The sequence below is a fragment of the Alnus glutinosa genome, chromosome 1, assembly GCF_958979055.1.
Source record: "Alnus glutinosa chromosome 1, dhAlnGlut1.1, whole genome shotgun sequence".
Classification (NCBI taxonomy): domain Eukaryota; kingdom Viridiplantae; phylum Streptophyta; class Magnoliopsida; order Fagales; family Betulaceae; genus Alnus; species Alnus glutinosa.
This window is the reverse complement of record NC_084886.1, coordinates 33,589,612-33,604,742: the sequence shown is the minus strand read 5'-3', so window position 1 is coordinate 33,604,742 and position 15,131 is coordinate 33,589,612.

Here is a 15,131-nt window from a genome sequence, read left to right as displayed (position 1 = left end):
ACCGATCATCTTTCATCAGTCTTCTGAAATTTTTGGCTAACATAGTCACAGCTTTTTCTTCATCCTCAGAGTCATCTTCAGTTGAGGCTTCTACCTTCTTCTTGGAAGCTTTCAGGGCAATGGTCTTCAACTTCTTGACCGGGGGCAGAGACAGCTCATATGTTTGAAGAGATCCCACAAGCTCTTCAATCTTCATCTCTTCAAGATCTTTGCTTTCCTCAATGGTTTGAACGTCTCTGAGCACTTGTGGAATTCAATACCGAATTCTTGCAGTTCTCAATGCCCAAGGGCCTCTATTTATAGGCTGAGGTACAGAATGGGTGACTGCAGTGATATATGCGGGTGACGTTCGGACGGTGGACATGGGCCGTCAAGACAAACAACTGTGCGACAGATTTTTCCAAAAATTTGGCAGGGAAATCTTTTGTGTTTAAGAGCTGCGTCCGGACGGTCGCAAGTCCGCTGCAAGTAATTTCTTTATAAGGCTTCGCGCGTCCGGACCATGGGGGATGAGCGTCCGGACGGCTGATCTTCAACACGCAATTCCCATATCTGCTATGCGCGCGTCCGAACCATGATAGGCAGTTGTCTGGACGGTTGAAGTCAAATCGGCAATTTCCTTAACTGATGAAGGCGCGTCCGGACCAAGGCTGACTAACGTCCGGACGGTGATATTTGAATTGTGATTCTTGCCTTATATAAGAGCACGTCCGGACGGGAATCCACGTCGTCCGGACGGTTGAAGCAATCTTCCCTTAAATTGAACTTGGAAAGAATCTGAAGCTGATCAATCACTGAAAGGCGTCCAGACGGGCTGCTGAAACGTCCGGACGGGAATGCACATCGTCCGGACAGATGATGCTTGGTCTGTCGGGCGTTCGGACGGTATGGCACGTCGTCCGGACGGATGGAATAGTGGACAGATGGGCGTCCGGACGGCTGACAAGGACTCTGAAATCTTCTGTCTTGAAAGCAGTGTAGAAACATCTAAAACACTTCTGAATAGTGGAATCCCTGTTAAAAAGCATCTTTACAAACAAGTGATTTTGTCCAAACACAGAATGAGGCCACAACCTAACAAAAACCTATAAGGATCACATCCGAACGTGATACCAATGCGTCTGGACGGTCCACTTGCCAGACTAGCAATTGACAAGACCGGAATCTAAGCCAAGTCCGTCCGAACACTTCACACTAAAAAGCTGAAAACAGGAAAATTTGCAGAAATAAGAATTTTCCCTAAAGTTAGCTTCAGAACACACATGTATAAATAACTGATAAGACAGTCAAATAGCAAATCAAAATTATGCAAAGATATAATTGAGAGTCAAGTATTCAATAAGTACAAATTTCCCTGTAGATAGAAATTTTAAATAGATTACTCAATTAATGCAATGAGTGTGTGTGTGTATGTGTGTGTGTGTGTGTGAATGCTCTCTCAATAAGGTATGATGTTTGCTGATATAATTTAAAGCAACTAAATTTTCTAAACAAGAGAGAAACTCAATGTTGGATCAGTCAAAAGTCAAACCTTATTTTAGTAGAGCCTAGCCACCCTAATCTGATACACTCCCCTTAAGATGCAGCACTTTTTCTTTTACTTAGTCCTTTAGTGGCCGTCTATTTCTGCAATGATTTGGTCTCTGACTGTTTCTATAGGGACAAGTTTAAGAACAGATTTATAGTACAACAGCAGTGGATCTTTTTATTTATCCATATTTTTTTGACTTTTAAATGCTTTTTATCACTTGGTGTTGCAACCTAGAAAGAATGCTAGAATTTTTAGGTTCTAGGTTCAACTAGCGAGTTGATCAATTTAACCATCTTAGCACAAAAAATCTCTCTTATCAGAATTTTCAAAAGCCAAAAATCAGAGAGAAAAAAATGTACCTTAAGGGAGCTTTGGATAGTGCACAATTTTTCATCGCATGATGTTAGTTTTTGTGTTGGCTGCATTCTGTATAACAAAATCACTATTATGTAATGTTGCTGTTTTCACGGGGGATGCCGTATATTTCAAAATCTTCACAATAATTAGAGTTTATTTCTCTAAAGATGAAAAGAGCTTTATTTTGACCAGATCAGTGTCACAAGATTCAAGAAGGCTATTTCAAGTGTTCAAGGAAGATTCTGTGCAGATTCCAACTCAGAGAAGTCGGATCCCAAGTTTTCATCTAGATGGCCCAGTATAACGTCCAAACGCTCATCAGTCAGCAACATTCGTCCGGACGCCCATGAAGTGTCTAGAAACTTCGAACAGTTTAAGATTGCATCCGTCTAGACGTCATGGCAACACGTCCAGATGCTCTTCAAAGTTCTAGAATAATCCAGCATTCATGTGCATCAGTGAATCTGTCCGGACGACATGGCTATACCGTCCTGACGCCTTTTAGTGTTTGATAAGGAAAAAGATTTCTTTCGCAGACACAGATATGGGAAGACAGCTGCAACCGTCTAGACGATGTGGTATTCCGTCCAAACTCTATCCTCGATAAGGCAAGTCATGCAGAAGAAGTTCAACCGTTCGGATGTCAGTCTACACTATCCAGACGCTCAGGCCTTAATATGAAAATTGCATGCAGCAGAAGTGCAATCGTTCAGACGCTAGGGCAACACCGTCTGGATGCGGTCCTATTCGAGAAAGAATTTCAGCGCTTTATGGAAAGCCGGTTGCACAATTGTCTTTTCGGACGGCCTCAGCTTGCGTTCGGACAGCGCCTAGAGAAAACTAAATCAGTGTCAATTTAGGTCTTCTGTAGCCTATAAATAGAGACCTCTAGGCATGTACAATTTACAGAATTCTGTATTGAATTCTCTATAGATTAGAAAGGGTGTTTAGGGAGATATTGAAGATTTGTTAGCTCTTTAGTTGTTGCTAGTGTGTGATTTGATCAGCTGTAAAGTTTATCTTAGGTAGGAGCCCTAAGGTAAAGGATTCCATTGAAGACTCCTTCAAGTAGGAAACCTGGTCGGGAGCTGTTCGTGTTGGGTTACACGTTAGAGTTCAAGGTACTACCACTGCATCAGGGGTATGTGAGTGCTACTGCTTTGTAACTAGCTTTGTCTTCTGAATAGTGGATATCTTGGGTTTGGCTGTCCCGGAATAGTTTTTCTCTTAATTGAGTTTCTACTTCATCAACAAAATATTTGTCTCCTTTAAATTCCGCAATTAATATTTTGTTGCATACTGTTCACACACACATAGTTAATTAGAAGTCATATTTATTTTTCCAATTGGTATGAAAGCAAGTAGACTCTGTTTAAAGGATTTAATTCCTAAGTGTGATCCCTATCTCTTTGTGACTTCTATTTTTTTATTACACCTTTTGTCATGAATTTCTCTCAGTTATCTGAAGAAAATTATGATATTGTGCTCTGTAAAGTTTATGCTAAATTGGATAAAATGGTTTCTCCAAAAGAGCTAAAAAGGTTGAAGTAAGAAAAAAAGTCTTTGATTATACAATTGTCTGAATCACATGTTTTGATTGACTCTTTGAAATCTGAAAATACCATGTTGCTTAATACTAGTAATGAACTTGAGAATAAATTGGAAAAATTCTCAAGTGATAATTTGAAAAGCATGCTTTGTATTCACTCAGATGTTTCTAACAAGGCTGATTTAACTATTGATGATTTAAGTACTTCTACTTCACATGCTTCTGATTCTGAATTAGATTCTATTGATATTAAGCCTGTGATAGAAGATACAGCTTATTTAGATAATTCTTGCTTAACTAATCATGTGATGCCTAAATCCAAGGAAGCAGGAATACAAGGTAAGTTTGCTCCTACTTGTCATAATTGTGGGAAGATTAGTCATATTAGACCAAATTGTTATTTGTTGAAATCCAACAGGCCTTGGATTAAGCATGATGCTTCAAGGAAAGGTAAAATTGAAAATTCTTCCTCATCTAAATATGTCCATCCTCATAGGAGACATAGGTAAGGGCAATATTATTTGTGAGAATGCTAACCTTAAATCTGCAAAAACTGTCAAAAAGCATACCAACAAAAGAAGCCTGCCCATCTGTCATCACTGCGGCATCACCGGTCACATCTGACCCAAGTGTCCACAGCTCTAGGCTCACAAGACAAAGGTTTAGAGGAAGCTGGCAACAAAAGCTACATCAGGCACTCTACCTTCGACAGCACATCAGGCTCCACGACATCCGCAGAAGTTTGTTCCTGCCAATCAGAGTGGCAAACCAAAGAAGAATAAATCAAGGCACTACAAGAGAAAGCCACAGAAGTCCAACAGAAACCATAGCTATGAGGGGTTGCTGAGCCTAATGCAAGGTATGCTAATGAGAATGGCTAACATGGACAAGACCTGCAAACCATCTCCACGGGTCAAGCAGGTATGGGTTAAGAATGATGAGACAATTCACCCTTTGAGGGGGAGTGGACTCACCTAGTAAAGGTGAAGTCTCACCATGCCTAGGATTTTGGTTCTTAAATCCTAGTCCATGTTAGGTATGTTTGCATTGCATTGTTTATCATGTCATATCTTATTCATGCCTTGCATTCTGTTTGAGGAACCATTTATTTTATCCCCTTATTTTCTCTTGTTATCTTGAGAAACTTCTGCAGATATTTTTTTTTTTTGGGGATGACAGTTAAAACACGTCAGGCAGCTGCTTTTTTGTCTTGGTATTTCTAATCCTCTCTCCTTAAGGACATGTTTGATTTTACCTTACATACTGGGCTAGATGTTATTTCATTTTCCATAAGCATGTCCTTATTTTTCTGTTTTATTGTTTTCTACATAATAAAAAAAATAAAAATAAAAAAATTGGGGGAGAAGATGTAGAATTTTATTTTTTCTTTTGATAGCTTTTCAAATGTTGTATGCGTTTTCGCCTGATATCTTAGTCATTGTGCATTAATTAAATATGCTTATATATGATTGAGAGTTTATGTTTGATATATGCTCAATTTTCCTATGCATCTTAATGCTAGATAGTTATTTTTCTCATGCGATGAAAAATTGTGCACTATCCAAAGCTTCCCTAAGGTATATTTTTTTACTCTCTGACTTTTAGCTTCTGGAAATTCTAATGAGAGAATTTTTTTTTTGTAAGATGGTCAAATTGACCAACTCGCTAGTTGAACCTAGAACCCATAAATTCTGGCATTCTTTCTAGGTTGCAGCACCAAGTGATAAAAAGCATTCAAAACTGAATAAATATGGATAAATAAAAAGATCCACTGCTTTTGTGCTATAAATCTGTTCTTCAATTTGTCCCTATAGAAACAGTCAGTCACCAAATCATTGCAAAATAGACGCTCACTAAAGGACTAAGCAAAAGAAAAGTACTGCAGCTTAGGGGGAGTGTATCAGATGAGGGTGGCTAGGCCCTAGTAAAATAAGGTTTGACTTTTGACTTATCTGTCATTGATTTTCTCTCTTGTTTAGAAAATTCGATTGCTTTAAGTCATATCAGTGAACTTCATACCTTATTGAGAAAGCTTTCACATACACACGCATTGCATATGTTGAGTAATCTATATTAAAATTTCTATCTGCAGGGAAATTTATGCTTATTAAATACTTAACTCTCATTTATATCTTTGCATATCTTTGCAATGTTATTTGACTGCTTTATCAGTTGATTATATATGTGTGTTTTGAAGCTAACTTTAGGGAAAAATATTTTTCTGCAAATTTTTCTTCAATTTCATATTTTCAGTGTGAAGCGTCCGAAAGGACCTATTGTTACGTCCGGATGAGAGCAGTCTTGCTATACACTGACCCAGCAGTAGCCGTCCGAACAGTTAAGTGACACGTTTGGACGGGTTCTCTACAGGTTTAAGACTTGCGTCTCTTTCTCTGCCATACACTCATCTCTGCATTTTTTATTTATTTATCACTTCATGTTGTGCATTTTTCTTCTGGATTTCTCTCGAGATTTTGGCATTCTCTGCACATTTCTTCTCATTCCATGATCTTCTTTGTGTCTTCCTTTGTTCTTTTAAGTTTTTGTGCTTTTAAAATATTGGAATATTTGTTGATTGGGATATTTTCTTGAGATATTGTGCATGAAAAACCTATTCTGTCTGCCTTATGAATTGTTGCATTGGTTATATTTTTCTTTGGCATCCATTTGACAGCTGTCATAAATACTACATTGTTTTTAGAACTAACAGGATTTGATTTTTCTTGGTAATGGTATTTTTTGGAGATATTTTTGTTTAATCTTAGTTCAAGAATATGTCATCCAGTGGCTCCCAGCAGAGTGTTTGATAGATGGATCTTTTGGGAAATAGATTGTTATTGAAGTCATATGTTCATATTTTCAAAGGTCTTAGGTTTTAGATAAGCTTTTCCCCTCGCTCATGCAAAGCCTTCTGTAGCATCTTCCTCAGATCTGTATCAGTTAGAGGTTCAGTGGTGAATCTCCTCTTTTATCTTGCAAAACCAATTGCTTAGAGGATGTCAATCTGGGGATAACCAGGTTCAGGCTTTGCGAAAACCAAGCGGCTGAAAGTTTTTCAGTCCAAGGTTCTCGGCTTCAAGAGCTAGAAGCCGAAGTAGTACAAATCCAGCCTTTTCAACGGCTTTCTCTCCGTTACTTGATTTTAGTGGATCAGCCAGATTCGGTACTTGGAGGATTTCTTGTTCCTCTCTTTTGGGCCCTTGCAGACTCTTCTCTATTTTCCTATTGTTTTGGATTTTAGAATGTTTTTGTCTGTGGATTTTATATACTCTGTTTACCCTTGTCCTGTTGAGACATTAAGGGGGAGTATTTTATTACTGTGGTTTTTCTATACTCTGTTTACCCTTTGTCCTTTTAAGACAAAAAGGGGGAGTACGTTAGATTTTAGACCGGGATTGTATTTTTAAATTGGTCAAGTGATTTTTGTCTCAGAATGGCCAAAAGGGGAGTTTGTTAGTTTTTGTGTTGGCTGCATTCTGTTTAACAAAATCACTATTATGCAATGTTTCTGTTTTTAAGGGGGATGCCATATATTTCAGAATCTTCACAGTAATTAGAGTTTATTTCTCTAAAGATGGAAATAGCTTTATTTTGACAAGATCAGTGTCACAAGCTTCAAGATTCTAGTGTTCAAGGAAGATTCTGTGCAAATTCCAACTCAGAGAAGTCGGATCCCAAGTTTTTGCCCGAACGGTCCAGTATCACATCTGGACGCTCATCAATCAGCAACATCCATCCAGATGATGTTGCAATACCGTTCCCCCATAAAGTGTCTAGAAGCTTCGAACAGTTTAAGATTGCATCCGTTCGAATGTCATGGCAACACGTCCCGGATGCTTTTCAGAGTTCTAGAGGAATCCAACATTCAAAAGCATCAGTGAATCCATTCGGACTACGTGGCTATACCGTCTGGACGTCTTTCAGTGTTCGATAAGTAAAAGTATTTCCTTTGCAGACACAGATATGAGAAGACAGCTGCAATCGTCAGGATGACGTCGTATTCCGTTTGGACGCTATCCTCGATAAGGCAAGTCGTGCTGAAAAAGTTCAACCGTTCTGACGTCAATCTACATTGTCCAGACACTCAAGCCTTAATATAGAAATTGCATGTAGTAGAAGTGTAACTATCCGGACGCTAGGGCAACACCGTCCGGACGCGACCCTATTCAGGAAAGAATATCAGCGCTTTATGGAAAGTCGGTTGCACAGTTGTCCATCCGGACGGCCTCAACTTACGTCCGGAGGCTGCCTAGAGAAAAATAAATCAGTGTCGATTTAGGTCTTCCGTAGCCTATAAATAGAGGCCTCTAGGCATGTACAATTTACAGGATTCGGTATTGAATTCTTTATGGCTTAGAAAGGGTATTTAGGGAGATATTGAAGATCTGTTAGCTCTTTGGCTGTTGCCAGTGTGTGATTTGATCAGCTGTGAAGTCTATCTTAGGGAGGAGCCCTAAGGTTAAGGATTCCATTAAAGACCCCTTCAGGTAGGAGATCTGGTTGGGAGGCGTTCGTGTTGGGTTACACATCAGAGTTCAAGGTATGACCACTGCATCAGGGGTATGTGAGTGCTACTGCTTTGTAACTAGCTTTGTCTTCTAAATAGTTTATATCTAGGGTTTGGCTGCCCCGGAGTGGTTTTTCTCTTAATTGAGTTTCTACTTCGTCAACAAAATATTTGTCTCCTTTAAATTCCACATTTAATATTTTGTTGCACATTGCTCACACACACACACACACACACATAGTTAATTAGAAGTCATCTTCATTTTTTCACATGAGAAAAGCAACTATCTAGTATTAAGATACACAGGAAAACTTAGGAGATATCAGTCATAAACTCTCAATCATATATAAGCATATTCAATCAATGCACAATGAACTGAGGTATCAGGCAAAAAGACATGCAATATCTGAAAAGCTATAAAAAAAAATATCAAAAGCGGACCGATTATATGTCCAGACGGGTTAACAAGTCCTGGGGTTGTAGCCTTGCAGGCAAAGAAACCCATGAAAACAGAATAAGAGAATACATAGCATGATGATGTGTTGCATGTTTTAGAAAAAGATTTCATGCTAGACGTATTAGTATGCATATGTTTTGGCATGGGACGAAAACATATGTATAGTGATAATTGACTAGATTGCATATGCATTCTATGAAATGTCATGTATTTGGAGTGCATATATAACATGAGTTCTCCAAAGGTTCAGAATGTCATGTATGCATGTATGACCGAGTTATGACGTTGATTAGATGTCATGAGATGGCATGTATTTGGGGTGCATGTATACCATGAGTTTTCCAAAGCTTTGGAATGTCATGTATGCATGTATGACCGAGTTATGATGTTGATTGGATTTGTTTGGATGTTTTATATTTGGAGTGCATGTATAACATGAGTTCCCCAAAGGTTCAGAATATCATGTATGCGAGTGCGACTGAGTTATAACGATGATTTGACTTGTTGAGATGTAAAGTTTTGGAGTGTACGTATGCACGTATTCCCCAAAGGTTCAGAAGAAATGCATGCGTATATAGCTGAGATACTACATACTTGTATTTCCTAAAGGATCGGAGTAACTGTATGCGTGCAATGTTGTAATGTTATATCCATTGTTTTTCCTAAGATGCCATATTTGGGAGTATGAGTTTATTGGAATTCCCTAAAGGTTCGGATGACTTGTATGCGCATAAGACCAAGACATAGTGTCAACTATTTCTTTAGATATCCATGTATGCTTGTATTTCCCCAAAGGTTCGAATGCTTGTATACGAGAATATCTAAGTCACATGATATACATGTATTGTTGTGTATAATGTAGATTATTTGATTTATGAATCAAACGCCAAGGTTTACTCTATCGGCTAAGAATTCTTTTATGCAAAATTATCAATCCACAAGTAGCCCTTATTGTAAACATATGGTAGAATCATAATGGTTGGCTCATTGTGCAAACCAGTATGTTTTATACTACTAAGTTGGTGAACTCATACTTTCACCTATGCGAGCGTGGCTACCACCACGATTGTGTAGATACTAATGCTTTGGCTGCAGGTACCGCAAACATCGATGAGGACCTTGTAGCATTGTGCTTGTGATACTATGACTAAGGCTCTTTCCATTTAGTCATACATGTGTCAAACTCGAATAATCCATATTTTGTATAGACTTTTTGTATATGGATTGTGTCGCATGTGACACCATTTCTATATAGCCATTCTTGATGTAATTAATGTCTTAATTAAGTCTTAAACAAATAGACAGATTGAAAAATAAAGAGACGTCTAATTTACCGTGGGTGTGTGCAACGTGTAACAAAATATCGAAAGTGCAGAATTAAAAGAGACAAATATTTTGTTAATGAAGTGGAAACTCAGAGAGAAAAACCACTACAGGGTAGCTAAACCCAGAAATTACACTATTCAGAAGACAAAGCTAGTTACAAAGCAATAGCACTCAAATACCCCTGATGCAGTGGTCGTACCTTGAACTCTGATGCGTAACCCAACACGAACACCTCCCAACCAAGTCACCTACTTGAAGGGGTCTTCAATGGAATCCTTTACCTTAGGGCTCCTCCCTAAGATAGGCTTCACACAAACCAAAAGGCACACAACAACAACGGCTTGAAAGCTAGTAGATCTTCAATATCTCCCTAAGCTACAACGAATTCACTACCGAATTCATACAAATTATATGCCTAGAGGCCTCTATTTATAGGCTATAGAAGACCTAAATCAAGTTTGAATCGATTTTCTCTAGGCGGTGTTTGGACGGTAGTTGAGAGTGTCCGGACGGCTAACTGTGCAACCGGCTTTCCAAATTCGCTAAAATTCTTTCTTGAATAAAACCGCGTCTGGACAGTTGCAGTTCTGCTACACGTAATTTCCATAATAAGGACTGAGCGTCTGGACAGTATAGACTGACGTCCGAACAGTTGTAAATCTTCAGCACATCTTGCCTTATCAAGGATAGCGTTCAGACAGAATAACCACGTCGTCCGGACCGTTGTAGCTGTCTTCCTATATTTGTGTTTGGAAAGGAAATCCTTTTACATGTCGAACACTGAAAGGCGTTCGGAGGTGTTGCTGAGACGTTTGAACGGATGCAACATGGAACAGTTCAAAGCTTCTGGACACAAATGGGAGTCCAGAAGGAAAGTTCTCATCATCCAAATTGATGTTGCTTGACTGACAAGCGTCCTGACGAAATACCACGTCGTTCGAACGGATGCAAAGGACTTGAACTTCACTGTCTTGAATTCTGCACAGAGTCTTCTTGAAGCACATAAACGAAGTGTAGACTCTGAATATAACAATATCCCTGATTAAATAAGCAATATTACATAGAAGTGATTTTGTCCAACAGAATGCAGCCAATCACAAACTAACACAGATGTATGGCTCTGATGTTGTATTTTCTCTTTCTAGTTAATGGATTTAGTTCCGCTGCAGTCGTTTATCTCTGATGTATCAAGTACATATTATGGGATGTGTACATTGAGTTGGCTTTAATGACTAATTGTCATGCCAGTTTGGTGAGTCTATTTTATATAAAAAAAAAAAAAAAGTGGGTCATCACAAGTATTGATTTGAAAGAGTTTCCAAAGCCAAATCTAACCTTGGGAACGTGATTCCTAGTGTTAGTATGTGGATTCTACCGATCGATTTGAAGTAAATCCTTGAATCCTCGTTTTTACTTGTAGTTGAATTGATTTTGGAGTTTTGGCTTAATCTTTCAAATTTCTATTGGGATTTTGTGTTTAGAGGAATTCCAAACCACACTCGAGCAACGGGTAGGATTTTTGTGGCATGAAACTTCAAGTTCCTTTCGTAAAGCAAGGTGAGGTCTTAAACCCTAGATTTTCTCTAAGTTTTGTAAATTAAGGGTTTTGGTGTCTAACTGAAGAATTTGTCTACGGGTTAAGGTTAATAGCTAATGGAGTGTCTAATGGGAACCCTAGATTTCTATAGGTTGCCATGAGAGGTTGATACTTGTAATGTTCAAGTATCCTTGGTTATTTATAGTTATAAAATGTAATGGGTTGAGTCTAAATGTGCATTTGCAATGTGAAATGCAGTGATGCATTGCAAGCTTGAGTTGGGGATCATCCTAAAGTGCGTCTAGTGGAAAGTGGTGAGTATTTATACTTATTGAGGATGATCATATCTTTTAAACGTTTTGTTTTTCAAAGCTTAGTGAGTTTTCTCTTGCTAAGAAAATGGAAATGATTTTTAAATGAATTTCTTTATCATGATATGGATGTTTAAATTAAAGCCGATGATATGTTGAGATACTGCATGATTTTATAGTACTTTGATGATTTGATTTAATGTTTATGATATATATTTTGATTAAGTTTTATGAGATTTATCATGTTTATGGGTTGAAAAATATAAAGACTCCTAATTAACGTGTGTGTGTGTGTGATTAGTTGTGCAACAAAATATTAAATGGGGAATTTAAAAGAGATAAATATTTTGTTAACGAAGTAGAAACTCTTATCAAGAGAAAAACCACTCCGGGGTTGTCAAACTCAGGAAATCCACTATTCAGAAGACAAAGCTAGTTACAAGGCAGTAGTACTCATATAACCCGATGCAGTAGTCGTACCTTTAACTCTGACATGTACCTATACATGAACGCTTTCCAACTAGGTCTCCTACCTGAAGGGGTCTTCAATGGACTCCTTTAACTTAGGGCTCCTCCCTAAGCTAGACTTCAAAGGGTTGATCAAATCACACAATAAACACCCTAAGAGAGCTAGCACATATCACAATCTCTGTCTAAACACCCTCTCTTAATACAAAGGAATTCAATACCGAATTCTGTAAATAATACAAGCCTAAATACCTCTATTTATAGACCTAATACAAGTCTGATTCGGAGTTCTCTGGGCGACATTCGGACTTAGACAGTGGGCGTCCGGATGACAAATAGCAACCGACTTCCATAACGCACTTCATGCGTTTCTTAATTAAACTTCAGTCTCTGCGTCCGGATGGTGTTGCCCTCGCGTCCGGACGGTTGCATGCTGTCTTCACCAACTGTGTCTACTGAGCTATTCAGAATATTCTCGAACACTGATGGGCGTCTGGACGTTTCTCTAGGTCGTCTGGACAGCAACTAGGGAACCAACTTATGCTGAGTTGTAAATTGCGCAGAATCTTCATGGAATTTGAAAATTGCCTTCTTGATGCTTGTGACACTGATACTTATCATATTAAGGCCTTTCCATAGTTGAGAAAATATGCTTTGAATATTTTGTAAGACTCTGAATAATTACGGTGTCCTTGTTTCACCAATACACTAACATGGCAGTGATTTTGTCAACAAAATGTAGCCAATAAAACTAACAAACTCCTCATTTGGACATTCTGAGACAAAAATCACTTGACCGGTTTAACAATACAATCCCGGTCCAAAAAATAAAAATACTCCCAATTTTTGTCTCAAAAGGACAAAGGGTAAATAGAGTATTAAAACCACTATAATTATAGTACTAAAGTCCAAACATAGGAAAGTAGTAAACTGTAAAAAGAACCAAAAAGAACAACTTGCTGAAAAAGTCAGAGAAAGAAAACAAGGTTAGTCTTTCACAAGTAAAGCATCACACACATGTATCTAAACCTGAGAAATCAGTCAGATAGCAAATCAAAATATGCAATCGTATAATAGAGAGTCAAGTAATCAATGAGCAAAAATTTTCTTGCAGATAGACATTTTAAACAGTGTACTCAACTCATGCTATGCATTTGTGTGTGTGAGAGCTTTCTCAATAAGGCAAGATGTTCACTGATAAGGTTTAAAAACAACTGAATTTTCTTAGGAAGAGAAAAATTCATGTTAAATCAGTCAAAAGTCAAACCTTATCTTACTAGGGCCTAGCCACCCTTATCTAATACACTCCCACTAAGATGCAGTACTTTTTTTTTTTTAGTCCGTTAGTGACCGTCTATTTCAGCAATGATTTGGTCACTGACTCTTTCTATAGGAACAAGATCAAGAATACTTTATTAGCACATTCAGCAATGGATCTTTTTGCATATCTAGATTTTATGAGAATTTAATGCTTTTTATTATTTGTGCTGCAACCTAAAAAGAATGTCAAAATTTTTAGGTTCTAGGGTCAACTAGCTAGTTGGTCAATTTGACAATCTTTGCAAAAAAAAAAAAATTACCTTAGGGGAGCTTTGGATAATGCACAGTTTCGTTGCATGAGAGGAAGACACTATCTAGCATTTAAGATGCAGCAGAGAAATTCAGTAAATATCAAACTTAGGATCTCAATCATATGTAATCATATTCTATCAAAGTACAATGAACTCTGATATCATATAAAAATACATGAGATAGCTGAAAGACTTGTAAAGAACAACCTACATCTTTTCCTTCTTTTCTTTTTTCTTTTTTCTTTTCTTTTTATTTTTTATCTTGAAAAATTAATAACAAAACAACAAAAACATGCTATTAAAGAAAAGGATAAAATCTAATCCTAGCATGTAAGGTAAGAGCAAATCTATCCTCAAGGAAAGGTTTGGAGTTACCAAGATAGAAAGGCAGCCACCCGACGTGTTTTTTCTGTCATCCTCATAAAGTACTTGCATAAACTTTTCTCAAGATAACAAGAGAAAAATGAGGATAAAATAAGTATGGTTCCAAGCAAGAATGCAAGACATAAATAACATATGACAGGAATACAATGCAATGCAAACAAACCTATCATGCTCTAGGATAGAAACTGGAATCCTAAGCATGTTGTGATCTCACCACTAGGTGAGTCCACTCCCCCTCGAGGGGTGAATAGTCTCATCCTTTCTAACCCAACCCTTCTTGACCCTTGGACGAGGGTTGTGGGTCTTATCCACGTTGTCCGGGAGGCTCAAGACATTTTGCATCATGCTTAGCCACCCTGGCAACCAGGGAAAAAGTTTCATCAAAGTCTACTCCCTCTATCTGAGTATATCCCTGGGCGACAATACCATGCTCATCTGTTTTGTTCTTGAAAATCCACTTGGTACCAATGATATTATGCTCCGCAGGGTGAGGAAGCAAAGTCCAAACATCATTTCTGGTGAATTGATGGAGCTCGCATGCATGGCAGACACCCAGCTTTCATCTTGTAGGGCTTCATCAACTTTCTTGGGCTCTGTTTGAGCAAGGTAGCAGCTGTAGGAAAATTGATTAGCTACTTCACTAGTAGGCTGAATGACTCTGTTTCTTAGCCTACGCCCTTCATCAATGGTCCCAAGAAGCTACTGAGGAGGATGATTGAGCTTCACCCATGACCGCTTAAGAGGATTTACAGGAGTATCCTCATCTTCGAAAGTACTGGCAATGGTATCCAAAGTCGTGGCAGTAGAAAGAGATTCAGCTGGGGACACACTTGGAGAAGTCTTGATAATGTCTGTTGAAGTTACTAGAATTTCAGTTGAATTGAGCTGATGATCTTCCCTGCGACTTGGTGCCTCAACTTCTTCATCATCAATAACAACATTGATAGTCTCCATCACAGTCTCTGTTCATTTATTGAACACCCTGTAAGCACGACTGTTTGTGGAATACCCCAAGAATATGCCTTCATCACTTTTGGGATCAAATTTCCTAAGATTTTCCCTGTCACGAAGGATGTAGCATTTACTTCCAAAAGTTCTGAAGTACTTAACTGTGGGCTTTTTACCTCGCCAAA